Genomic DNA, 26,147 nt, shown 5'->3' with positions numbered 1-26,147 from the left:
GGCACTGGTTCAATGCATTGTTTGGTAAGATTTGATATATTTCAATTGTTTTTAGTTTAATTTATTAAAGTGACGTCACTTTCGTGCGTTGCAGGAGTCGATTCTGTGTGGAGTCGTCTGGGGAGCCGCGCTGGCCGCGCGTCAAATGTTCGGTCAATGCCTCCTTTACTAGATGCCAGCCGCGTTGCTCGCTTTCCCATTGCGGCGGCGGTTCCCTTAGTTCGTGGCCTCCGCGATTCGCAGCAACGGCGCGCCGCCGGAGCCTATCGCGAAGGCCACGCTTAGTTAAAGTTAGTTCAGCATAAATTTCGTGAGGCGGCGCTCGTTGCCTTTTCAACTTCCGGCGGATGCGGACCTCCGAGATGGCAACAGACGCCATGGTAATCTCCGAGGCCGCAGCACGTGACGCAGACGTCCGCCACAAGCGGCGCTCGTTGCCTTTTCGCGGAGGAGAGTAAAGGGAGAGGGCCAGGAACCGAGTTTACGGACAACGCGGCTGGCATCTAGTAAAGGAGGCATTGGTTCGGTCGGTGCGAGCGACGCTAGCGCCCCTAGACGCACATCCTCGTGGTTACGGCAAGACGCTGCCGGCGCCGCGACGTTTAGTTTACGCTTAGGAACACGGAACGCAACTTGTGCATGACAACGATTTGTAATAACGGGCACATCAACGCACCCTTAACTAAAATGTAGCTGGGATGTCAGCGAACAGAACTGGCCTGTTGCGTTACCGCACGAAGTAGCACCTTCAGACGAACATCAATCGTAAGTGAACTCGCAGCGCTGTATGAACGCACGTGCGCGGATCCGTGTCAGTGCATCCCGCGTTGTTAGAAGTAAAGAGTTACTGCCCCTACATATCTAGGCAATCCACTGTGCGCACAGTCCTTTTCAGTCTGCCAGATCGCTAATGTAGTTGCGAGATTGTTTAAAACAAGCTGGCCATTTTCACGTGTTGTGATAAGCGTCTTGACAGAGGAGAATGTCTTAGAACTTGGGACAGCGTTAGGTACGTGCTCTCATCGTCAGAAATTAAAGTAAGAGGAATGCCTTGCATTGATAAAATGGAGCAGCAGTTCTTGATGACTTCTCGATTCTGTTTAAAACTGTTTAATCATGTAATTGTTTTCAGATGTCGTTTCAGAAGATCGTAGGATGGTGCGAGCGATGTCGGAGCGATGGACTGAAAAGTCCAATACTCCTTTACCCAGTCGGACCGACCGAAGCAATCAAAATGTGCAGCAACATGAAGGTAAGTCCAGAAACTCGCGTTTTGCTTACCGGCTATCAGCACTTGGTATTAAAGACGCAGTTAACAGGCATGGTGCTGCAGTAATGAGGGCAAAGTGCGCGTGTTTGGGTAAAAAGATATCCCGCAGTTGCATATTGCGACGTCCCAGTAATAACGGTTTTCTTCCCCCTCTGAAAAACGCATTGAGAGAGATCCTTGCATGAAAATTAACACGAGTTAAACTGGATTATGATGATAAAAGAAATAGGCAAAAACAAAGGGGCAAGACGCGTTATGCAATAGATAGTGGTTATTTGGAGATGCGGGGCAGGCGGGAACAATGGTTGTGCATGTCAGCCTTAATACGATCAGATGCTAATTCATTTGAATGGTGTATTGTGTAAGCCGTAGGAGGCATCAGCTGGTGTTCTGTTGCCTGCTGACGAATAGAGCTGATTACAATTAGAAATGGTGCAATAACGCAGCCAGGTCAGTTCGTTCAAGCTAAACTTTCGAACTTCGGGTGGCATTTTCAGGCGAAGAAACTTATGCAAAGTATGGCCTACTTTGCAGAGAGCAGCACAAAAGCAAATAATGCCTGGTGCAGTGCAAAAGGCTATGTCAGCATATTTTTGCAATGACCACAAGAAATTTCTGCAGTAGTTTGAGCCCTAACTTAAGCCTAACTGGCCTTGGTGAACAGAACTTTGCGAATATCAGCGTAGGCCCGACAGCACATTACCTGGTGGCACCTGTTCTGTATTGTAGCATATGTGCATTTATTATTTCTGCTGGTGTGTGTTCTTAAGCTTTATACACAGACATCTTAAAAAATAATTTGCATGCGCTACCAAGTTTGGAGGAGAGCCGAAGAGAGCATTTGCTCGCAGTGTTATTCACAGCATTAACATCTGCAGGGGAGAGATGAGCATAGACGAGCAGCATGGTTTTGCTGTGGTTATGGGAGTGATGCAGTCTTTGTTGTGTGTTCATAAATTACATAGTTTGTCTGCACTGCTTTAACACTAATATTCCCCATGAACATGCTCTGCTTATTCGGTGCAGTTCTGAAAAAGCTTTTACTGTCATTTAATGGTCTTGTTAATGAATTGAGCAGGATGCGTTGTTGGGCAAGTTGGTTCATTGTAATTGGGAACATTGGTTGCGCTTACTAGACAATCACAAGTAAGAAGACAGGACAGGCGCATCTGTCCTGTCTTCTTACTTGTGATTGTCTAGTAAGCGCAACCAATGTTCCCAATTGTTAATGAATGTATAGTTAGTATTGAATGATTTACCATTTGACAGGTATGTCCCTCTTAACCAGGCCCATTCCTCCATCTGAGATGTGTGGACCACTTTATGTGCAAGTGCTATATGCTATGTATGATCCTCAATGTGCAATTTTTTAAACTTGTTCTAATTATATGTGCATTACACATAGAACCTCATTATATAGTCTAGTATAAGCACTGGAAAATTTAACTAAACCAGTACTCATCATCTTGCCTTCTTTACCAGAATGTATCCTGTCTGATCACAGTCATGTAGTCCCTTATTCAGAGCAGCACAAATATGTGAAATCTATAGGTACATGTGGCAGTTGGTTGGGCCCTGGGGTTTCTCATCAGTGTAGAAGTAACCGCCCTCTATGCCATTTTCCGGCTGGGGAGTGGGGGTAGTATCCCTTTCGTAGCTATGACGGGTGTGGCTACATGTGCTCTCAAGCCACTGTTTTGGTTTCATGTGTCCAGAGTGCCCAAGTTTGTCTCACTACAGCTCCGAGGGGAGTCACATTTTTTCATATCTAAATGTCAACAAAGCATTCATGTACCACTTGCTTCAATTTCTCAGTTACAATAATTCCAAACAAGATACAAGTTCACAGGAAGATTGAGTTTTGAAATGATCAACAATGGTTGAAGAAGGAATGCCACTGCAGCCAATGTTTCTACAAGGGATCCTGCCTTCGTTCTCAATTACAATAATGCACCTAGATCTAATACTTAATAGCATTAGGTGAGTTTAGTGAATTATTGACGTTTCCATAAAGGATCTTGCCCTTGTTCTTAATTACAATGCCAGATATAATAATAGCATTAGGTGATTTTAGGTAATTATCGTGGTTAATTACCACATCTCACTTTAATAAAAGAAACATTATGTTCAAATATTGAAGTATTCATTGAAACATCCAATATAACTCTGGATAATGCTGAATCAAATAGACTTGTGCCATTACAGATGCAAATGTACTCACTTATATGGAAAAAAAAGTGAAAAGCTTTTTGAGCTTTGTTAGTAAATTACCCATCCAAAATACCAGAAAAGGCACTCTTGCTACAATAAGACACTTGATAAGCCAGAAAAGTCACAAAACATTTCTGCTCCAACACACTGTGATATCATGGATTTTTGAAGCGTCTGCTCTGGTCTAGTTAAATTTTCATAAGATAAAAATGGACTACATTGTATTCTAAAAGAGCCACGCACTGAATTTGTAAAGCGTTAAGAACTTCTGACTGAGCAACAATGGCCCAAATGTGAGAAATACTTTGAAATCTGTGACATCGTGCTGATGTTACCTACGAGGGTTTTGCCACGAAATTTCAAACATTAACTTTGACTTTCATGAAACTTCTAATGATCAACATATTACCACAAATTTAAGAAAATTAACGCTTTCAGGGTCAATTTTTTTTATTGCAGATTCCAATTCTTCTGAGGGACCTATTTCAAAAAAAATTCACCTTGATTTTTCTAGGGCGACCGTAAAGTGAGAAAAAAATATTTTGCGTTGGTATATATTGCTACGGCATGAGCCGGGCGAGGAGAAGAGGAAGAAGACGTGAGCTGGTGCAGCCTCAGGACGCCATCTTGACTTTACCATCAATCTCGTCCCTTGAATAAAGCCGGTTTAACATTAACCGTAACAGTTTTGTGGTGGAGGTGCTGGGTAATTCGACCAAGACGACGGAGCTGCTGCAGCAAGTGCCACGCCGGAGCCGACGCCTCGCTCGACTGCTTCCAACACCACTTGAGATCCCGATGTCTCACAGCAGCGACCAACAGCTTTCTCTGGCTGCTCCAGTGCGAACAACCGGTGCCTGGATGCATCAGATGGAGCCCCACCCTTTCTCTGGAAAATTCGGCGAGGACATGGAGGAATGGCTCACCCACTACAAGCGTGTGAGCAAGTACAACGGCTGGAACTCCACGACTCAGCTCGACAATGTGGTTCTGTTCCTCACAGACACGGCGCTAGTGTGGTTCGAGAACCATGAAGATACGTTCACAACGTGGGACAGCTTCGTTACTCACCTCACAGAGTGCTTTGGCGATTCCACCACGAAAAGGAAGCGGGCGGAGCAGACATTGCTTCAGCGCGCTCAAGTCCCAGGTGAGACCTGTACTACGTACATAGAGGCGATCCTGAAGCTTTGCAAGACTGTCAATCCTCGAATGTCCGAAGAGGACAAGGTTGGACACCTTCTCAAAGGCATACCCAAGGATGTTTACAATTATTTAATCGGGAAGGATAGTCTCGCCTCGGTCGCCGACCTCATCAAGCATTGCCGCACATTTGAGGCCTTGAAGCTGCGCCGTATCACGCCAAAGTTTGGCAGGCTAGCAAATGTCACAACGGTGGCAAGCGTTGACGAAAACGACAACTACAGCTTTCAATTTGACCTTGCGGCAACTATAAGGCAAATTGTCCGCGAAGAACTTGAACGACACACCAAAGGGGCGGATGTCAAACAGCTTGGTTGCGCTTCCAACCAACCACAAGAACATGCATCTGCTGTGTCAGCATTGTCTGCCATGCCAGGCGTTGCAGACTGTCGAGTCGATCAGCTGCGACAGCACCGATGTACCTTTCCCGACGACATGACCCACGATCAACGAACTCGTCGAGCTACCACCACGAATCGGAATTCGGAAGACCGCGTTTATTATTCGCAGCTTCCTAGGGCTGACTCCAAGGCATACGTCGGTCGCGCATTGCCTGTAGGTTACAGCTGTGGCGCCTCAGGACACATTGCTCGTTTTTGTCGTCGGCGCCGATAGACAACAACATATGGCCCACCACCAACTTGGCCTAATTTTGGACGTGATAGTTATGACGACTGTTGGCCGATAGACCCTGCAAACACCACAGGCGCGCCACCTCGGAATACCTTCCGTCAGTATAGTAGAAGGAGTGGCTCGCCAGCTTCAGACCGCAGCCTGACGCCCCAACTAGTCGCCAACGCCGTTCACCGTCACCACGGCGACGTGCTACGTCTTCACCGCCGTCAAGAAACTAGCCGGCGCGGCCGATGGAGGTAAGGTCGCCGGACAGTCTGCGTCTCTGCGAAATACTCCTCTGTCTATTATGATGGTGAAGAACAAAGTGCGTGTGTTAATTGATAGTATACCTGCAACAGCATTAGTAGATACTGGTGCTACCGTTTCCGTCATGAGTGTGACTTTCAAAGAGAGGCTGGGTCGGAAAGTTATGTTCCCGTGGAATGATGGTGTGACGTTTCGTGGTGTCAGTGGAGAGTGCGTAGTTCTCCTTGGTATTTGTGTTGCAAGTGTTTTATTCGGAGGAGAAGATCTTAAAACAGAATTTCTCATGCTACCGCGATGCACTCGTGATGTGATTCAAGGCATTGAGGCATTGACTTTCTTCAGGATTGTGGTGCATCCGTTAACTGTGGCACAGGCGAAATTACTTTGAATAGCACGCTTCTCGCCACCCTTGCCGACACATCCTTACCAGTTAAAAACTATTGTGTTGTTTCAAACGATTTGCTGCTGCCGCCTTGGTCGCTGTCACGTATCCCTGTCAATTTCGCTGCTGCCGACCTTTCATCATTTGACGCGCAAGTCCAGCCACTTACGTCGAGCTGCGCAAAGAAAGCTGTACTTGTACCGTGCTCTGTCGTGAGAGTAGTGAATGGCGCCTCAAATTTGTGGACTTTCAATTGTTCTTGCGTCCCTGCCGTTCTCCCGCGTGATATGAAGCTTGCTGAATATGACGAGATGACTTATAGCTCCGCTACAGTTCTAAGCGAGGAGGTGCAGTCTCATACTAGTGATCCCCAACAAAGCATTTCTGAAGAGCAGATCCTACGAATGATCAACAAGGCACTGCCCTCACATGAGCGCCGTGCTCTCGCACAAGTTTTGTGGGCACATCTTTCTTTGTTCGATTTCACACAAGGCGACGAGCAGGCTTCACTCCCGCGTTCTTGTGCTCGCCACAGAATTGACACCGGATCTGCGCACCCCATTTGGCAAAAGCCTTACCGCGTTTCTTCAACAGAGAGGACAGTTATTGCTGAACAGGTGAAAGACATGCTGTGGAATAATGTTGTTCAAGAGTCTTCTAGTCCGTGGGCAGCACCAGTAATCTTAGTAAAGAAGGATGGATCGTGGTGGTTTTGCGTTGATTACAGGAAACTGAATGCGGTCACCAAAAAGGATGTGTATCTGCTTCCTAGAATTGATGATGTCATCGATTGTCTATATTTCGCTGCCTACTTTTCATCGCTGGATTTGCGATCAGAGTCTTGGCAGATACCCGTGCACCCAGATGATAAGGAGAAAACGGCCTTCGTGACGCCAGGTGGTCTTTATGAATTTAACGTTATGCCGTTCGGTCTTTGTAACGTGCCAGCAACATTCGAACGATTCATGGATACTATCCTCCGAGGACTTAAATGGGAAATTTGTTTGTGCTACCTCGATGATGTGGTGATTTTTGGCAGCACATTGAGTGAACATAACAGCTGTCTCAATCTTGTTCTGGATTGTGTCAAACAAGCCGGCTTGATCCTAAATTCCAAGAAGTGTCATTTCAGAGAAACCGAGATGTTAGTACTTGGGCATCTGGTCGACAAAAACGGTGTGAGGCCAGATCCACGGAAGATTAAGCAGTCAGCTCCTTCGAAGCACCGAAGTCAGTGCGGGAGTTGAGGAGTTTCTTGGGCCTGTGCTCGTACTTTTGTCGCTTCGTTCCAAGATTCACCGATGTGGTGTACCCCCTAACATGTCTTCTCCAAAAAGCCGTCCCTTTCAACTGGACATCGGCTTGCGATGACGCGTTCCATCAGCTAAAATTTCTACTAACGTCAGGGCCCATATTGCGTCACTTCGATGCATCCACACCTACGGAAGTGCACGCGGATGCCAGTAGCATCGGCATCAGTGCCGTACTTGTGCAACGTCATCAAGGAGCTGAACACATTGTGGCTTATGCTAGTCGCTCTTTGACTAAGGCGGAACGCAATTACACTGTGACCAAGCAAGAATGCTTGGCAGCTGTTTTCGCTGTCCACAAATTTCGACCCTATATCTACGGACGCCCGTTCACTATCATTACTGACCACCACGCGTTGTGCTGGTTGGTGAATCTCCGTGACCTGAGTGGACGACTGGCACGTTGGGCTCTTCGACTGCAGGCGTACGACTTCGTTATTTCCTACAAGTCCGGGCGTCACCACGCAGATGCGGACTGTCTCTCCCGCCTTCCTCTGACGACGACGGAGTGTGACGAAGACAATTTTGATGACTGTTTTGCTCCTATTTATTCTACATTCCCAGACTCGATGACTTTCAAAGCAGAGCAGGAAAATGACATTAGTTTGTAACCTCTGTTTGTAGCCGCATCGCGTCCTGGAGCCACCAGTCGATTTTGTGTCCGTGACGGCCTTCTTTACAAGACCAATTATTCAGCTAAAGGTGCACGCTTCCTTCTGGTGGTGCCGCAGAGTCTGCGAATGGACATACTGAGAGCCATGCACGACGATGTGACCTCTGGCTATATCTAGGATTCATCAGAACTTTGAACCGGACACAGGAGCGTTTTTACTGGCCCAGAATGCGGGACACAGTCAAGCACTACGTCGCCAGTTGCGAACAATGTCAACGCTACAAGCGCCCTGCGACCGCTCCGCCAGGTCTTCTCCAACCTCTGCCGCCGCCTCGCCTGCCATTTGAACAAGTGGGTATCGATGATCTGGGCCCATTTCCCCGATCTTCTAACGACAACCGATAGGTGATCGTATGTGTCGACCATATGACCCGTTGCAATGTTTTTGCTTCGATTCATTATTCTTCGACATGGTCCCCCCCCGTGTGATCATTAGCGATCGCAGTCGTCAGTTCGTTGAGGACGCCGTAGAAGAACTGCTTCGTCTCTGCAGTTCTGCAGAGACGAAGCAGTTCGAATACTGCAAAGCATGAGACGACTGATTACAGTCCTTTTTATCTCCTTTACGCACATTCACCGCTAAGCTGCATTGACACTATACTACCGTTTGACTTTCACAGCGAGTACTCTGTTGCCAAGACGCTTTGTCTTGCCGAAGAAGCCAGGCGTATCGCTCGTCTTCGTACTGTGGCATCGCAACACCGATCGAAAGAGCGCTATGACAGCCGACACCAGTCTGTCTCGTACGCCAAAGGAGACTTTGTGTGGTTGTGGACTCCGCAATGTAAACGTGGCTTATGCGAAAAGTTTTTACCCCAGTACACGGGCCCATTCGTCATTGTAGATCGCTTGAGTGACTTGACGTACGTGGTGGCACGCTTGACATCGGCTGGTCGTCGGTCTAGTTGGACCCAGTTAGTACATGTTGCCCGTCTTAAGCGGTTTCACCCTACGCTTTCCGAGTGATTTGGACTTGCCCAGCGGGCTTCGTCTGGCAACGGGGGATTGCTACGGCATGAGCCGGGCGAGGAGAAGAGGAAGAAGACGTGAGCTGGTGCAGCCTCAGGACACCATCTTGACTTTACCATCAATCTCGTCCCTTGAATAAAGCCGGTTTAACATTAACCATAACAATATGTTTAAGTTGCGATGGTTCGAGGACAAGGCAAACATAATGAACTGGTCCGAGCTAAAGAATTCCAACATATCTGTGGGTGAAGAGTTTTCTATCCGTGTGCGTATCAGAAAAACTTTGGAACAGCAGCAAGAGCAACCGAGAGAGGGCTGAAAAAGTTACACTTGTGTACGGCAAGATTAAAATCAATGGCCAAGTTTACGTCTGGGACGAACATAAAGGAGCTCGAGCACCCGTGGGAAAGAAACCTGCCGTCTGAAAGAAAAAAACTCACTAAACATGAAATGCCCTCCAGTCTAGTGATAGTGAACATAAATGCCAGAAGTGTTGTGAACGAAAGCACCGAACTTGAAACATTTATTATAGAACATAGAAGACCAGATTTTGTAACAATAACCGAAACATGGCTTTCTCCTGATGTTTCAAGCAGCGATATCTGTCATGCATAAAGATAGGTCCTCTCGCGATGGCGGCGTAGCAATTTTGATAAGGGAAAATAAGGGAAAACGGCGTTCGTGTTGTTCACTTCTCTACTCTTGTGTCCTGTCTGCACGCCTCACTTCTTTTTTGCATAAGGAAAATATTTGTCACACCTATGAGGAAAGGGTTGATGCTGGAGCACTTTGGTGCAAAATCATGACAGATAAATCTTCCCTCTTTTTAGGCACCATGTACCAAGCCCCTAATACTTCCCATGATATGCTACACGTGCTAGCAAATTGTATGGAAAATCTTTTTACACATACTACAAAGCTAATCCTTATGGGGGATTTTAACCTTGCTAGTATAGCAAGGGACTCCCTTGATAACATTGCTGATACAACTCACACAGAAGTACTTGACGTATGTTTTAATCTTGGCCTTCGACAAATCATACGGGAGCCAACACGTGTTACTGCAAAAAGCAGGAATGTACTCAATTTGACGTTTGTAAGTGATGCTATTGCAGAAGACAGTGTTTTATGGGAAGTTGTCGACGGCATATTGGACCACAAAGCTACTAAATGTTTCTTTACTGTTAGGCGCACCTCCGCCTACCCAAAAAGGAAGTCCGCCAATTTTTAACTGGGCGAATTCTGATGACGTCAGCATTCTTGATTATCTAGATCACTCTTTCACCACTTTTAGATCGTTCTCGAATGATCCTACAGTTTCAGTAGATGGATTATGGTCAACATTTGAAAGAATCATTCAGCACTGCTTATCAAAATATATTCCCACAAAGATCAAACCAGTACATAAGACAAACCCTTGGATAACAAGAAACATAATACAACTAAAGCGAAAGATTGTCAGACTCGGGAAACTGAGAAATAAACTACCCATACCAGGCTACACTACTAAAATACGCGAACACTCCCTGGCACTAAAGGCAGCCGTAAAAAAAGCAAAAGATGAATACATGAATGTCACCCTAAGTAATTTTATCAAAACATCTCCGTTGAAGTTTTGGCGATACCCTAATTCGAAGTCACGTCAGACCAGTAATCCATCACCAACTGAAGCTATGGCAAAGGCTACAGAGTTCAATGAATGAATGAATGAATTTCGGTATTTACACAAGACAACGGTAAACAGCCCAACCTCAAACCTCTTCCGAATAACATAGCGAAACTACACTTAATCTTAACCAAATCGGGAATTTTTTTCCCTCTTACTTGAAATAGACCCAAACAAATCTTGTGGTCCTGACAACATACCAAATGCATTTTTGAAGCGCTATGCGGAATGGATGTCCAAGTTCTTGCTGATTATTTTTGTGAAATCATTGCAAATGGGCGAAGTTCCGGTGAAATGGAAAACTGCTAAGGTTATCCCTATACATAAATCCGGTGACCTTACCAGCACAGCAAATTACCGACCAATCTTGCTTACTTGTATGGCCAGCAAAATCCTCAAACATTTAATCCTAAAACACACAATATAATTTGTCGAACAAAAAAATTTAATTGTCCCTAATCAGCATGGCTTTAGAAAAGGATTATCTACGACTATTCAATTGATTGAGACAATCCACGACTTAGCGCTTACAATGGACAAATGCAGTCAAACCGATATTATATTCCTAAATCTATCCAAAGCGTTCGATCAGGTTTCCCATCCAAAGTTACTTCAGAAACTTATCCACTACCTCGGTGGTAACAACATCACCAAGTGGATAAAAAGCTATCTTGCAGTTCGACGTCAATATGTATGTTTCAAAGACCACTCTTCGGATTGCGGCGATGTGCTATCTGGCATCCCACAAGGTGCCGTTTTAGCTCCTATCCTCTTTCTTTTTATCAGTGATTTGGACATTAATACTAATGCCACAGTAAGAATCTTTGCAGATGACCGCGTTGTCTACAAGGAAATAACCTGTCGTGATAACCCGATAACCTTAAACAGTGCACTTGAAAATATAACACAATGGTGCCAAATGTGGCAGATGGTGATTAACACGGAAAAAACTGTTTGTATGACAGTGATGAATAAAAGAGCACCCATGAATTATCCATATTATCTACAAGGACAGATGTTCAAAAAAGTTGTAAAGTATAAATATTTAGGCATCATAATTTCATCAGATATTAAATGGGGCAAGCAGGTAACATATATTGTTAATAAAGCACTATACTCATTAAAATGCTCGCTTAGATCCGGATCAGTAGGTACTAAACGCTTAGCATACCTGTCACTAGTTCGCTCTATACTGGATTATGGAATAGTATGTTGGTTTCCCTTCGGTAAACAGTACATAGCAAAATTGGAGAGCGTACATAGGAAAACGATTAGATTTATTTTTAATATGTATTGCCGTCTTGACTCCCCCGCAGAACTATTACGGCAAGCTGAACTTCCCACTATACAAAATTGAGCTCGACTACTTCGTCTGAAGTTTCTTTTCCTTCTTCTTAATGGCGGTATGAAAATCAATGCGAGTGACTACTTACTACAGACAGATACACATAGTTCTCAAACAAAATACACCAAGAACTTAACAGAATACAGATTTCACAACGACATATTCAGGTACTCCTTTTTTCCACATGCAATCCTTGAATGGAACACGTTGCCTGATGACGTTGTCACCGGCGCATCACTCGAAACATTTATCGCCAACTTATCAAACAATGCTTTGTAGCTACAATCTGCACGTAGGCGAGCTGCGTCGTACAATGGCATTCTGATTCACTTGTCAATGTCTTGTATCCTGCCGTGATATAAATGTGTGTGTGTTTGTGAGTGTTTGTGTTTTCTGCTCATGACTCCCCCAGTACTAGCCGAGTCTTGTCTCTTGCGCAATGAACATCCAATATACTTACATTTCCTTTCTTTGTTCTTCTTTTGTGTGCTAAACCTTCCAACATGGCGTTTACTACTTTTTCCCCCCCTCCTTTTATAGCATTTGTATAATGAATATAGAGTGCATATGTACTGCCTTGTTCACCTAAACTTACCTATGTCTGCACCTACTTGAACTGTGTTCTCTTGAATATGTATCCTGCCCCTTTCCTGCAACAGCCTCAAATGTGAGGCTAGCAGTGTGTTCAAATAAATAAGTATGTACTCTTAATTCATGAATAACAAGGATAAAAAAAGGAAATAATCCTATAAGAATTAAAATTTTGATGCATTGTTATAGTCCAAGGCTTAGAATATGTGCACACAAGAATATTTCGCAAGACTCAAATGTTCCTGCTCTTACACTTATATTTACGTCCATAGCCTAATCGAACTGCCTAGATGAGCGCACCCAAGAAAACTCTGTGGTTGTGTGCCCGTCAAAAAAAGCAAAACTTGTGACAAACTTCCGCTAGTCTTGTTTCTTATCACCAGCCAGAGGCAATTAGATATTGCGAGTCTCCCCAAAAAAGAAAAGAAAAGGAAACGCGTGCATGGCGGCATCCTTCCTGTGCTCACCTCTGTGAGCTCTCTAAACGAGCGAGAAACAGGCGGCCGCCCTTTGAGCAATTAGTAACGAGATAGCCATCAGTTTTGTGAGCGCAAGAAACTGAAACTGCCCGCAGAACAAAACCCAAACCGCCACCCGCCCATGTGCACGCCAATGCGTGAGCGGTAGTATACAGACTTGCTGGAGCAAACTAGCTCTAAAACAAACCATGCAACGAAAACCGAGAGGAGGAGGCGTGAGAAAAAAATTCCATGTATTCCCACTTAGTGGCAGCACATGCCAGGAAAGAAAAAATGGGGAAATTGGCGCGTTTTTTAAATGTACAGACGGCGCCATAAATATACGGCATCAACCATTTTGGACTTGTTCGCAGCATCGTATATTTACGTCATTGACCTTGAAAGGGTTAAAGTTCTTAAAAAATGCTTCATCAGTACAAACTGATTTAATGTTCCTTTTTGGTGTCTCTTTAGGTTGGTCAGGTATTTCTATTGTGACCCCAACATTTGCAAACACTGGCACTTCCCATTGTTGGAACTTGTGTTTATTACAGCTTGTGTTCCAAATTCATTCATGTTTACAGAAGGAGAATTTAAGTAAAAACATGTTTGACATCTTTGTAGTTTGCCAGTATGAAATGATCTAAACTTCTCTGCACTATAGTTGCACTTCCTTTTTACTGAGTAAGCCTGCAGCAGTTCATTGCAGTTGATTGCATTGCGTGACAAAACCCTGGTTTACTTTTATCATTTTATCCAAACACGCAGTGCAGATGTTTTGCAGGCTTATGTAGCATGTTGTCTCAGTCATTATTTCAAGCAAGTGTTTAAGCATTGATTTTTCTTTTTTTCTTCACAGTGTTCAGACATGGTAAATGGCAAGATTCAGGCAGATCTCGTCAAGATAGACATGCCCAAATTGCATGAAATTTTCACAGAGCCAAGTCCAGTCAAATGGCGTGACAGTGATGAAGAATATCATCATCATTGCGTCAAAGTACCCACGTCAAGCGCCAGTCCTTCAGCAGGTTTGGAGTCGAACAATCAGAAGAGCAGAACACATGATACTTCTGCCACGATCGCTGGCACGAAAAAGGTGACAACTGAACCCTTTCGAAGACATGCTGTTGATATTTGTGACAAAGTGCCTACTGCATCCAGTGCCAACCCATCACCGGACTTGCACCTGGAAAAACACCGGGACAGGTTGTGTCAAGGTACTGCTGTTTCCATCAGCGGTGACACAGCACAGGCAACTGCCAACCCATTTAGAGAGCCCACAGTTGGCATTCGTGACAGTGCGCCCACTGCATTGTTGTGTGCCGAGCACCCAGTGCAAGTCAACCCAGTGAAACATATGTACAGGACATGTCACACTTCTTCCTCTACTTGTGGCGATACGGGACAGGTGTTCATCAAACCAGTCGAAGAGCCCACCGTGAACATTTGTGACAGTGCAACCAATGAATCACTGTGTGCCAACTCCGAGGTGTGTATGGATGAAGAGGAACATGTCTATAGAGCATGTGATACTTCTGCCTCCACTTGTAGTGAGGTGGGACATGGCACCATCGACAAAGTACTTACCGTTACCACTTGTGGCAGTGCACCCATTCAATCATTTGGCACTAATACCTCGCTCTGCATAAATACGGACCATAGGAACAGGTCACATCCTTCTACCCACAAACCTGCTGTAGCTGTAACATCAGCACCGACAATTACCACTTCATCATCTGGCTCAGCGTTTCATGATTCACCCATCATCCCCCTGAGTGTCGGTACTCCATCGGAAGCGAAGACAAAGAAATGCAATGACACAGGAGGAGGTCGTGTTTTCTACATGTCTCTGATGCCCAAGGCAGTGACAGTGAAAGTTGTTGCTTCATCAGAACATCCTTTCTGTGTTGTTAATCGTGAACCTACGAGCCCTAATTTGTGCCCGGCGACAAAGCAGAAAAAAAATCCTGATGAAAAGTGTGATAAGGCCAACATGCTTCAAATGGGAAAAGTACTTAAAGTGAAAATCGTTTCGACATCTGAAATGGAGTCCTCTTGTCATCTCTCTAATAATGTTCGAACTCCCACACTCCCTGCAAGTGGTGTTATTGACTCGTGGCAAGAGGTGGTGCCAGAGGAACTAGAGGATGAAGTAAATTGTGCATTCAAAGTAGATCCACATCGAATGGTAAAAGAGCCAGCAGCAAGAAACATTTCTGCGCATTGTCTCAGGCGTGCGAAAGCAGTTGTTACCCCGGTATCTTCATCTCTACAAACAAATACTGTTGAGGGAGGTGCTGTAAAGCAGAAAGTGGTTAGCTCACCATCTGCAAGCCTGGAGCACAAGCATAGGGAGAGAACAAAAGTGCCACTAGTTCGTGAAAATATCTCAATAAATTTAGAAAAAGGTTATGCATCGTTTGGTGCTGCCACTGAAAGTGCAGACAGTGTGTGTGCCACAGAAAACAGTTCTATGGAATTGACCATCGAGGAGGGGATGGTTGTACCTGTGTCAAGTGCCATTGCAACTAACGCTGCCTTCGCATCTGTGGGAGAATCTGACACAATGGACACAGAGAGCAGATTTTTTCACAAAAGACAGAACTTGGCGTTACCCTGTGAAACTTCACCCACAAACCTATCTGCACTTTCACAAGAGCAAGGGGCTAAAAATACAACAGACCATAATTTCAGTGATTCAGTGAGACATTGTGGTGATGTGTGTGGCATGCTAAGCACAGTAGGCCAACCAAAGAGTGACCAGATAGCTAGTGAAATGTCAGATCTGGCCAAATCTCTGAGGGAAGAGCGGGCTAATACTCAAACTGCAGCTAATCAGCAACCTGCCATTGTAGAAACTACAATAAAGCCTCAAAGTCTGCTTGATGGAAAAGATGTAGGCATACAAGAAGGCTTAGCCGTAGTAAGCACGCTTGCTTCGCCGGATATCTTTACATCTTGTCAAGAAGAGCAAAGAGCAGATCAACACCTCACTGTTTCGAAAGACTTCAGCACTGAGCTGTTGAACTTGCCTAACAGAAGTGAAGCAACCTTAGCAGAAAACTTAATAGCAAGTGAAATTGAAACATCAATGCAGCCACCTGAACCGTTACTGAAATCTGGGAACGCAGAAAGTGCCGCCACTGACCACATTCTTTCTAGCCTGCCAGGTTCCCCATCCAGTTCGCAAAGTGTAAGTGAGGCAGGGTTACGAGAACAGTTGGCAGTAGTGAATAAAATTCCTGCATTGGAGCTGCCCAGGTCTTTACAAAAAGAGGGAGAAGGCACTAGCAGTGGAGTGCCCTGCCATAAATCCCTTGATTTACCAAATACTGATAATGAGCTCTTCAAATCGCAAAGTATAAATGAAGCAAGCTCACCAGGAAACTTGAGAGTAGTGATGAAATCCCCAACTGACCAAATCGGACCGTTAAATGGAGAAGGGGGCACTGAAGCTGCTGCTACCTCTGACCACCCTCTTGCTCCGTCCTGTGCAGTCAGTGAATTACCTTGCCAACCAAGCTCCCATGAAGCAAGCTTACCAGAAATGTCTGTTGTAGCAGAGGAGACTATGTCATTGGAGCTACCTATGTGTTCGCAAGAAGTAGGGGTAAAGACTGAAGATATTGACAGCTACGTTGACCCTGTTGCTTTTCCATGTGCTTCTGATAGACTGTCTAGATTGCAAAGCAGAACTGAGGGAAACTTACCAGGAAATCCAGGGGCCGTGAATGCAACACCCTCAATAGAGCTGACCAGATACGTGGTGAAGGAAGAAGGTACCGCAAGTGCTGTCAACTGCTATGAATCTTTACCTCAGTCTAGTGCCATTGGAGAACTGCCACTCCAGCACGGCAGTGGCAAGACATTGCAAGCTAACATCCCAGCAACAACTGAAGCCACATCACTGTCAGAATCCTTGTGTGACGAACAAGCAGATACCGAGGGTATGCACGGGCACCGTGAAAACCTTGCAGCAAGGGCTACCACTGATCGGTTCAGTTCACCATGTAAAAGGGAGGCAAGCTCACCAGAACGCTCAGTGGTAGCAGAGGAGACTATGTCATTGGAGCTACCTATGTGTTCGCAAGAAGTAGGGATAAAGACTGAAGATATTGACAGCTACGTTGACCCTGTTGCTTTTCCATGTGCTCCTGATAGACTGTCTAGATTGCAAAGCAGAACTGAGGGAAGCTTACCAGGAAATCCAGGGGCCGTGAATGCAACACCCTCAATAGAGCTGACCAGATACGTGGTGAAGGAAGAAGAAGGTACCGCAAGTGCTGTCAACTGCTATGAATCTTTACCTCAGTCTAGTGCCATTGGAGAACTGCCACTCCAGCACGGCAGTGGCAAGACATTGCAAGCTAACATCCCAGCAACAACTGAAGCCACATCACTGTCAGAATCCTTGTGTGACGAACAAGCAGATACCGAGGGTATGCACGGGCACCGTGAAAACCTTGCAGCAAGGGCTACCACTGATCGGTTCAGTTCAGCATGTAAAAGGGAGGCAAGCTCACCAGAACGCTCAGTGGTAGCAGAGCAGACTATGTCATTGGAGCTACCTATGTGTTCGCAAGAAGTAGGGGTAAAGACTGAAGATATTGACAGCTACGTTGACCCTGTTGCTTTTCCATGTGCTCCTGATAGACTGTCTAGATTGCAAAGCAGAACTGAGGGAAGCTTACCAGGAAATCCAGGGGCCGTGAATGCAACACCCTCAATAGAGCTGACCAGATACGTGGTGAAGGAAGAAGAAGGTACCGCAAGTGCTGTCAACTGCTATGAATCTTTACCTCAGTCTAGTGCCATTGGAGAACTGCCACTCCAGCACGGCATTGGCAAGACATTGCAAGCTAACATCCCAGCAACAACTGAAGCCACATCACTGTCAGAATCCTTGTGTGACGAACAAGCAGATACCGAGGGTATGCACGGGCACCATGAAAACCTTGCAGCAAGGGCTACCACTGATCGGTTCAGTTCACCACGTAAAAGTGAGGCAAGCTCACCAGAAGGCTCAGTGGTAGCAAATGAAACCTCTTATGTGGAGCTACTGGGGCCTCCACAGAAGGCACACAAAGGCACTACACGCACAGAGATAAAGCACTGTGAACATTCCACTGCGTCAAGTGCTATCACTGAAATCTCTGGTTTGGCAAACAAACCTGTGGCTCACAAGCTTGGTCCTGTAGAGGATCCCCTTACAGCATCATTGTACATTGCAGAGAGCATGTGGAATATGAAAATTGGTAGACCGCAGGATACCTTGTTGACACAGGAACCTCCTGTGAATCCCACTGACCTTAAGGTTTTAGAGTACACTGTGTTGGAAAACCATGCGAGTGGAGCTGGCTGCCTTTCACTGGCACCTTCTACTTTGCGTCGGCCTCCTACTGGCAGTTTAAAGAGAAAGAGGGGTGCAACACCCGCCAGTACTGTCAGAGCGACTAGTAGTGCAAGGGCTGACTCTGGCACATTGCAGCAGTGCAAGCCTTTGAATGATAAAGTGCAGAAGGGTGTCACTACAGTTTCCATGGGAACTGGAATGAAAGTGATTGACACCACGATTCAGGGGCAGGCCGTTATCTTTTCAGTTTTGGGTCTACAAAACAGAATGCAGAAAATTGTGGTCAAGCTCCCTCCCAACCTAGTCAACACAACCAATACGCAGACTGCAGCTGTTTCTTCGTCGGACACACCAGCACATGTTGAGAAGAGGACAAGAGGGCAGAAGCTGCCTGCCAGCACCGCAAGTGCAGATACAGGCACAAGTGCAGCAAGCCAAAGCAAGGAAAGGGAAGAAAGAAAAAAACCTACTCTGCCATCGGGGCAAAAGACCAGTCATACTGGCTGTGCAATAATGGACAAGTTGGCCATGATCAACCAAGCCCTGGCCGTACCGATAACCAAACCAAAGTCCAAGAGAAATACCAAAGCACAGACGCAACGTGGTAGAGCCCGCTCAAATAAAACGATGAAAATGCCACAGAAATGCCTGCAGGCAGTGACAAGAAGAGAAGTCGAACATACTCCGCGTAGAAAAAGAAAAGGGAGTGAGCAGGTAGTCCCAGACATCTTGCAACCTGTCCTCAGCCCCACGTCCAGCAAGCTCAGTTCCATAAGCTCAAAACCAAGCGAAAGCAGCTCATCTGGCACTTCCAATAATGCAGCTGGCTCCGACTCTACTGGTGAAATCAGGAGTTCGCTATTGCAGTCCTTGAGCAGCTGCAAGTCTGCTGAGGAATATGTACAAATGATAAAAAAACTTCTCTTCCCAACAGAGGAGAGTGGGAGTGAGTCCCCTGGATACAACCCTGTGCTTGCAACCCGTCCACCTTACAATTGGGAGAAGTCATCTTTGAAAGCACCAAAGCGTAGACGGATGACAAGGCAGACAACTAAAGCAGCTCCTGCTAATGTTGACACAGAGCTAGAGCACTAAGTCACCAAGTTGTCTGCCTCCACAGATGTTATTCAGTATGACAGTGTTCTGTCAGAATTGTTTGATTGTGTTGCATAGTCATGTCACAGCACCGGTTCATTATTTATTTTCACCCTCTTAAGATGTTAAGGGGCTTAGTGGCAGAGTCCACTGTGCATTGTACCATAAATAAAGTACATAGTTCGTGTCTTTTTATTGCAAACTAGCCTTGTATTTATTCTTGTGCTAGATAGTAACCCTGCTGAAGCAGCACCAATGCTTCACTGTCACTTAACATAGAAAGTTGTCATTGCAAAGCATACAAGGCTCTCATCATAGGGTACAAAAGACAGAAGTGCTAAATTGTCCATTTGAGTTGCACATGCTTCAAGGTACAAGTCTAGGCAGAGCAACACAAAAATAGTGTCTTCTGGTGCCACACAGTTGGCACAGCCATAAATAGCAATGGGAAATAGAATCCAAACTGTGTGACAATGGCAGCAAGTGTCCCCTCCACAGTCTTTGATGTGCTGGGCCACTGGTGTTTTCCAAGTTACAACCCAACAACTGATGCTGCAGTGCCAAGAGCCACTGTAACGCCCAGTAAAATGGGCATTTTCTCTGGGTCGCCAAATCATTCCGGAAAGAGCAGTAGGGATGCAGCACACCGAATGAACAGGCAGGCAAGTGTTAGAATGAATGCACCGGCATCTTTTTTTGTCAAAAAACATGGCAAAAGCACTTTGTATGCGCGGTCTTAGTGGTGGAATCGACAATGTCAAATACCTCGAGGAGCACAAACGCCCAGAGATTGGCGCCACATTCAAGGTACACAAGGTTTGGATCTAATATTACTCCTGGTAAAAACTCTGACAAAATCATTGCATGGAAAACTTTGCCCACCACAGTGGAACTTTCACTATAGTTTGTAGTGAAAGTTCACAAACACACAAACAGTCCAGCTATTACCAACATGATAATCCAAGAGACCGTAAGGCAAAATTGTGCAGCTACTGACGCAGTGGTATGCAAGCCAGCTCACGGGTTCTGCATTGGCCATGACACTGCACAGAGGATAGACGAGCAAAATTGCGGAGATAAAAAGCCCCACATAAACCCCCGTCAGTTTCCACAATGCTTGTATTTTGATTACTGCTGCCACAAACAAAGCAAGACTGAAGAGTCCTGCTTGAACGAACCCGGCGAGGCAGAACACTTGAGGTTCACAGCGGTCTCTGTAGATGATGTTGCACACCAGGCTGCATCCGGGAACAATGACGAACGTAGTGATACCTTGGCAAACGAGCAACAGCTCGCTGTGAGTGAACGACTTGGGTGAGTAAGCCGGTAACGACGTCACGAGATAACTGAATATAGAGTTAGATTAGGGGACGCAAGAACTAGAGATCCTGGTACTGCGCTTGCACAGACCCCTACGTCAGGGTCTGCGCATGCACAATACTGTCGCCCCTAGATCTTGCATATGCAAGCCGCTTGTGTCCCCTGAGCTAATCTGTTCCTGCTGTAGTCATTGCGGCCGCTGCACTCCGCAGAAAAGAAGTGCTAGTCTCTGTAACAAGTAAAGATGTTGTCCATACAGTCAAAAGGGCATAGATGGATGTGTCTACGATCTTAAAAATGACCGCAAGAGACAGAACAAGCATTCAGACTGGGATGCATAGCGCAAAAATTATACAGGGACAAGCAGAACACAGGACGAGCGCTAACTTTCAACAATTGATTTATTGCAGCTGGTGAGTATATATATACTCACTGGGATGCCACTACAATAGAACACACTGAAGGGAAGGAGGAAAAGACAGTCATGTGACTACTATGCCCAAAAATTCAAGCTCTTTCCTTGATAAAAATACAGACGGCGTGCTAACGCACTCTTCACCTGCTCTGGCTATCTCAGCTGCTTCTACAATTTCCCTCGTAATCTTATTCCTGTGGCTATAGACAACAACAGTTTGTTTGAATAGCGGGAAGCATGGAGCCTTCACGTCACATTTTCTACAATGGGCAGCCAGATGCCCATCTATTGCAATGCTCTCCACTTTGTTGCTATGCTCCGCCAGACGCACGTTTAAACATCTGCCCGTCTGGCCCACGTAGTACTTCCCACACGAGAGTGGGATCTTATACACAACATTGCGAGTGCATGCAGCAAAAGGATCTTTGTGCGCGGTAGCGCAACCAGGCTTTGGTTTCCTCATGGGACAGCTCATCACACTCAACCTCAAGAGTTTGTGAGGTGCTGTAAACACAACGTTTACACCAGAACGTTGCCCGACCTTTTTTAGGTTGTGGGAAACCTTATGAAAGTAGGGAATTACCGCCACTTTTCGTTTTTCCCTTTCTCTTTCGTAGTCCGCTCTCTGCTCATTGCTCATGCGTGAAGTTAGTTTCTTTTGACGATGCAGGCCTTCAGCAACCGAGATAATGATATGTCTCGGATAGTTCGCTGCTTCCAGACGAGCCACCTGCTTACTAAGGCCTTCATCTAGCAAGTGAGCACATGACTTAGATAGAGCGCATGACAGGAAAGAACGTACAATGCTTCTTTTTATGAGTTTAGAGTGTGCAGAACTGTACCTCAAGGGCGGCTTGTTAGCTCTGGGCTCATATACCCAACACACGTGTTCGGCTTTGAAATGCAAACGCAAGTCTAAAAACCTGATATTGCCCTGCGCTGGAAATTCAGTAGTGAACGTAAGTGGCCTATAATACTCATTGAAAGAGGCAAGAATACAGCTAACAGCAGGGTTTGAACAGTCAAACGGCAAACGGCAATGAGAACTGGCAGCCAGATCAAGTAGTGATCTATCTAAAAATACCAAAAAATCATCTACATATCTAAAAACCTTCAAAACGCTATAATCACCCACCCGCACAGCAAAAGCTTTGTCACAACGAGCTAAAAACAGGTCACTTAAAATGGGCGCTATGCAAGAGCCTATGCAAACACCCCGCTTTTGCAGGTAAATGTTATTGTCAAATTGAACAAAGGTAGACCTCAAATAAAATGATAAAAGCTCTAAAAACCTTGCCACACTTACACCACAAGCGTTAGAAAAAAGGACGGCCTTGGTAAGCAGGTGGCTCGTCTGGAAGCAGCAAACTATCCGAGACATATCATTATCTCGGTTGCTGAAGGCCTGCATCATCAAAAGAAACTAACTTCACGCATGAGTGATGAGCAGAGAGCGGACTACGAAAGAGAAAGGAAAGAAGAAGGGGAAAAACGAGAAGTGACGGTAATTCCCTACTTTCATAAGGTTTCCCACAACCTAAAAAAGGTCGGGCAACATTCTGGTGTAAACGTTGTGTTTACAGCACCTAACAAACCCTTGAGGGTGAGTGTGATGAGCTATCCCATGAGGAAACCAAAGCCTGGTTGCGCTACCGCGCACAAAGATCATTTGTTGCATGCACTCGCAATGTTGTGTATGAGATCCCACTCTCGTGTGGGAAGTACTACGTGGGCCAGACGGGCAGATGTTTAAACGTGCGTCTGGCGGAGCATAGCAACAAAGTGGAGAGCATTGCAATAGATGGGCATCTGGCTGCCCATTGTAGAAAATGTGACGCGAAGGCTCCATGCTTCCCGCTATTCGAACGAACTGTTGTTGTCTATAGCCACAGGAATAAGATTACGAGGGAAATTGTGGAAGCAGCTGAGATAGCCAGAGCAGGTGAAGAGTGCGTTAGCACGCCATCTATATTTTTATCAAGGAAAGAGCTTGAATTTTTGGGCATAGTAGTCACATGACTGTCTTTTCCTCCTTCCCTTCAGTGTGTTCTATTGTAGTGGCGTCCCAGTGAGTATATATATACTCACCAGCTGCAATAAATCAATTGTTGAAAGTTAGCGCTCGTCCTGTGTTCTGCTTGTCCCTATGTAATTTTTGCGCTATGTATCCCAGTCTGAATGCATCCCACCAACACACCCAAACTTCTTCCCTGCTACAGAACAAGCACCTGACTGCAGACCAGTTAGACGAAGGTGTAAACATCCTTGTGCTCATAGCTATTGCCAGCGGTAAGCAAAGAGGCAGGAGAAGACTCGGCCACTGTCCACTGTCGGCGTGCAGCCTCTGGTTGAAGTTCGGTTGTTCAGACTGCTGCCAGTACAGTAGGAGGTGCATGATTGCCAGAACAGCCACCACAGTCAATGACTGTGCGACCCTGCTGAGGAGAACAGCAGTGAGAGCCACGCCGGTAGCGATGACGAAATGTTCCAAGCACATTCGCATTTCTTGACTTGCGTCAGTTATGGTCAGGCTTTTTGAAGTAGCTGCACATAGTAGCTGTTTCTTGGCTATCCTCTGGAGATGCTCACGTGACATAGGAATTCACTGATTAGCATGTCCAAGAATCAATGCGCAGATGCAGCAGCAAAAAGACATGCACGAGAATTCACGTTTGTCGGTGACGAATTGGTACAGGATACACCGCATGTAGCTTTTACAGCGCACATCATAATGCATCGTTCGCACTCATTGCCATTTAGCTAAAAGCCGGGATTGATCCACAATAATGAAGTGAATGGCAGCTTCGAAGGTGGTAGCAGACTTCGACGCAATCGCTACAAGCCAAACAAGCAATGCAAGAACCAGCGAAACAAAAGTACACCAATGCCTTTATTACACGCTTATGAAACCTATGAATGCCTATACGAAACAGCTGCACAGCGGAGCCCAATGTCGGGGTAAATGACTGGCCAAACACATCACATGGTGTACACATGCCTTTCGCTGTTTCGCCCCTTTCACACTTGTGCAACTTGGGGGACTTGGACGCTTGAACCTTGAACTACTTCTGCTTTGCTTTCATGTGACCCACAAATGTTCTGTGCCTTTAGTGTCGCGTCACGTTTGCACCTCAGTGAAAGTAGCGGAAATGCTTGGGACCGGCGCTCTCCACAATTATCTCCATGGAACGTGAACAGAGTCTGCGTCGGCCCTTCACTTGTCCCGAGCTCTGCAGTATATTTTTACACAAGAACAGCGAACGCAATGACACAGAATAGGTGGCCTGCAAAACAAAACGGTCCTGAGCTCCGGCGAGTGCATCTGCGCTGCGTCAAATGCACTGGTCGTTTTCGAAACCTGTCCTTTCTTTAGTGTGGCTTTAGTAGTACTGCAGCTGTGGCTGCACTCCACTACACAGCTCTGATTTTCATGTTTATAATCGAATGCGCCACGTCTTCTAGCTGTGATCTAGCATTCAACGAAGTTGAGGCTTGCGTACCATACTAGACGATAAGTCCGCATACTTCTTTCCTCTTCACATTACTTTTGAATCCCAAGTGAGAATGGCAGAATCTAGCAGAGAACCAAATCATGGCGTGATTGTAACGCATTCCTTGTGTACAGGGTGAGTTCGTCTGGATAGTGTACAAAATATTTCTGCAGCTGGTAGCGTATTCACAATTTCGCTAGCTTCCCGGTGCGCTTTCGATCGTGATCGAGTCCGGTGGGGTATCGAATTACTCAGACGCGATTGGCTTCTTTGTGCAAGCTGCAGGAGGGAGCCAATGGTATTCAAGGATTTGGAACCGGATCGGCCTCGATCGCAATCGAATGTGGCCGTGGGACATCAATATTACACATGCTCAATTGCTGTATACCCTTGCCTCCCGCTTCATCTTCCTAGTTGTCCTCTAATTTGCGCAGGAATTTTCTACTCATCACTGTTTGTCATATGCTCCCTGCATGTATACCGTCAGCCATGTTAGGTCCACCGCTGCCACCTTTTGAAGCGAGACTATGAGGCTGGCTGACTGTTGCGATTTATTTAGCCAGCAGCTAATTAAGAATGGCCATGGACCTCTGTGGAGGTATAGGTTGGGTGTGGGCTGTAGTCTGGAAAATAAGTGATGCGTCCGTTCTTAATTAGCTGCTCACTTGCTTTCTTGTTCCTTCACACCATCTTGATGCCCTTGTCTTCCTCTTATTTTTTTGTCAATTGTTCTAACGCTGTTGCCTTGTCCTGTTACAATATTAATTGCATGCATAGTATCCTGTGTTGCATCTGTCGCTGCTATCATCATTGCGTTTGCTTCTGTTTTAAGGTAATAGAAGTGAACCGACAAGCGTTTGTTCTGTGTAACCGATAAGAAGGGTTAGAATTAAGTTTTTCATTAACTGACAAAGCATTGGCACTCTGCTCTAACTGCTGTTGGCATAGCCATGCAAATCATTTCACACCTGTAACTTAACATTGAGCTTCATGCTAGTCAGATGGCATGCTATGCATGAGCTGTTTATGGCTGTATGTCAGGATTTTTTTTCCAAACTGCTGTGCATCCAAAACTGCCACGGAAATATCGCTTAAAGAGGCCCTGAAGCGATTCGGACAAATTTTGTAGACGTGTAGGGCATAGAATTTCCTACAGTAATATTTGTAGGAAACTCTATGGTATAGGGTACAGCTAAAGTTAATCATTCGCACCACAATTTAATTGTGTGAAACGTCTCATATTAAGAGAGCTACGGGCGATTACAAGTTACCCTCCTCCGGAGTCATGCGTTTTCTCAACTCGTTCGCCGAGTGATCGGGGCTAAGCTCCGCCTACTGCTGGCTCTGCGTCATGATGGCACGTCGTGTCGTCGACTTCCGGTTCTCTAGGAGCGAGCATGCGAAGTCTCCAAACTCTCCGCCAGCTGCTTGGCAGTCAACCCCACTGATCTTGTGGTCGAACCCAAGCGAGAGCTATCGAAGCAACGAGCGTTGCGATAATTTCTGCTCATCC

General features: G+C 45.7%; 1 long non-coding RNA gene across 1 annotated transcript; it reads left to right on the top strand.

Annotated features, from left to right (window-relative positions):
* The first annotated feature begins 335 nt into the window (after window positions 1-335).
* On the top strand, window positions 336-19,610 carry LOC135899373 (uncharacterized). Its single transcript, XR_010563608.2, has 3 exons — window positions 336-765; window positions 1,133-1,252; window positions 13,820-19,610. It is a non-coding gene; the product is annotated as an uncharacterized lncRNA (long non-coding RNA).
* Window positions 19,611-26,147: the final 6,537 nt, after the last annotated feature.

This window comes from Dermacentor albipictus, chromosome 1 (assembly GCF_038994185.2).
Source record: "Dermacentor albipictus isolate Rhodes 1998 colony chromosome 1, USDA_Dalb.pri_finalv2, whole genome shotgun sequence".
NCBI lineage: Eukaryota > Metazoa > Arthropoda > Arachnida > Ixodida > Ixodidae > Dermacentor > Dermacentor albipictus.
This window is presented reverse-complemented; position numbering and strand designations above follow the sequence as displayed.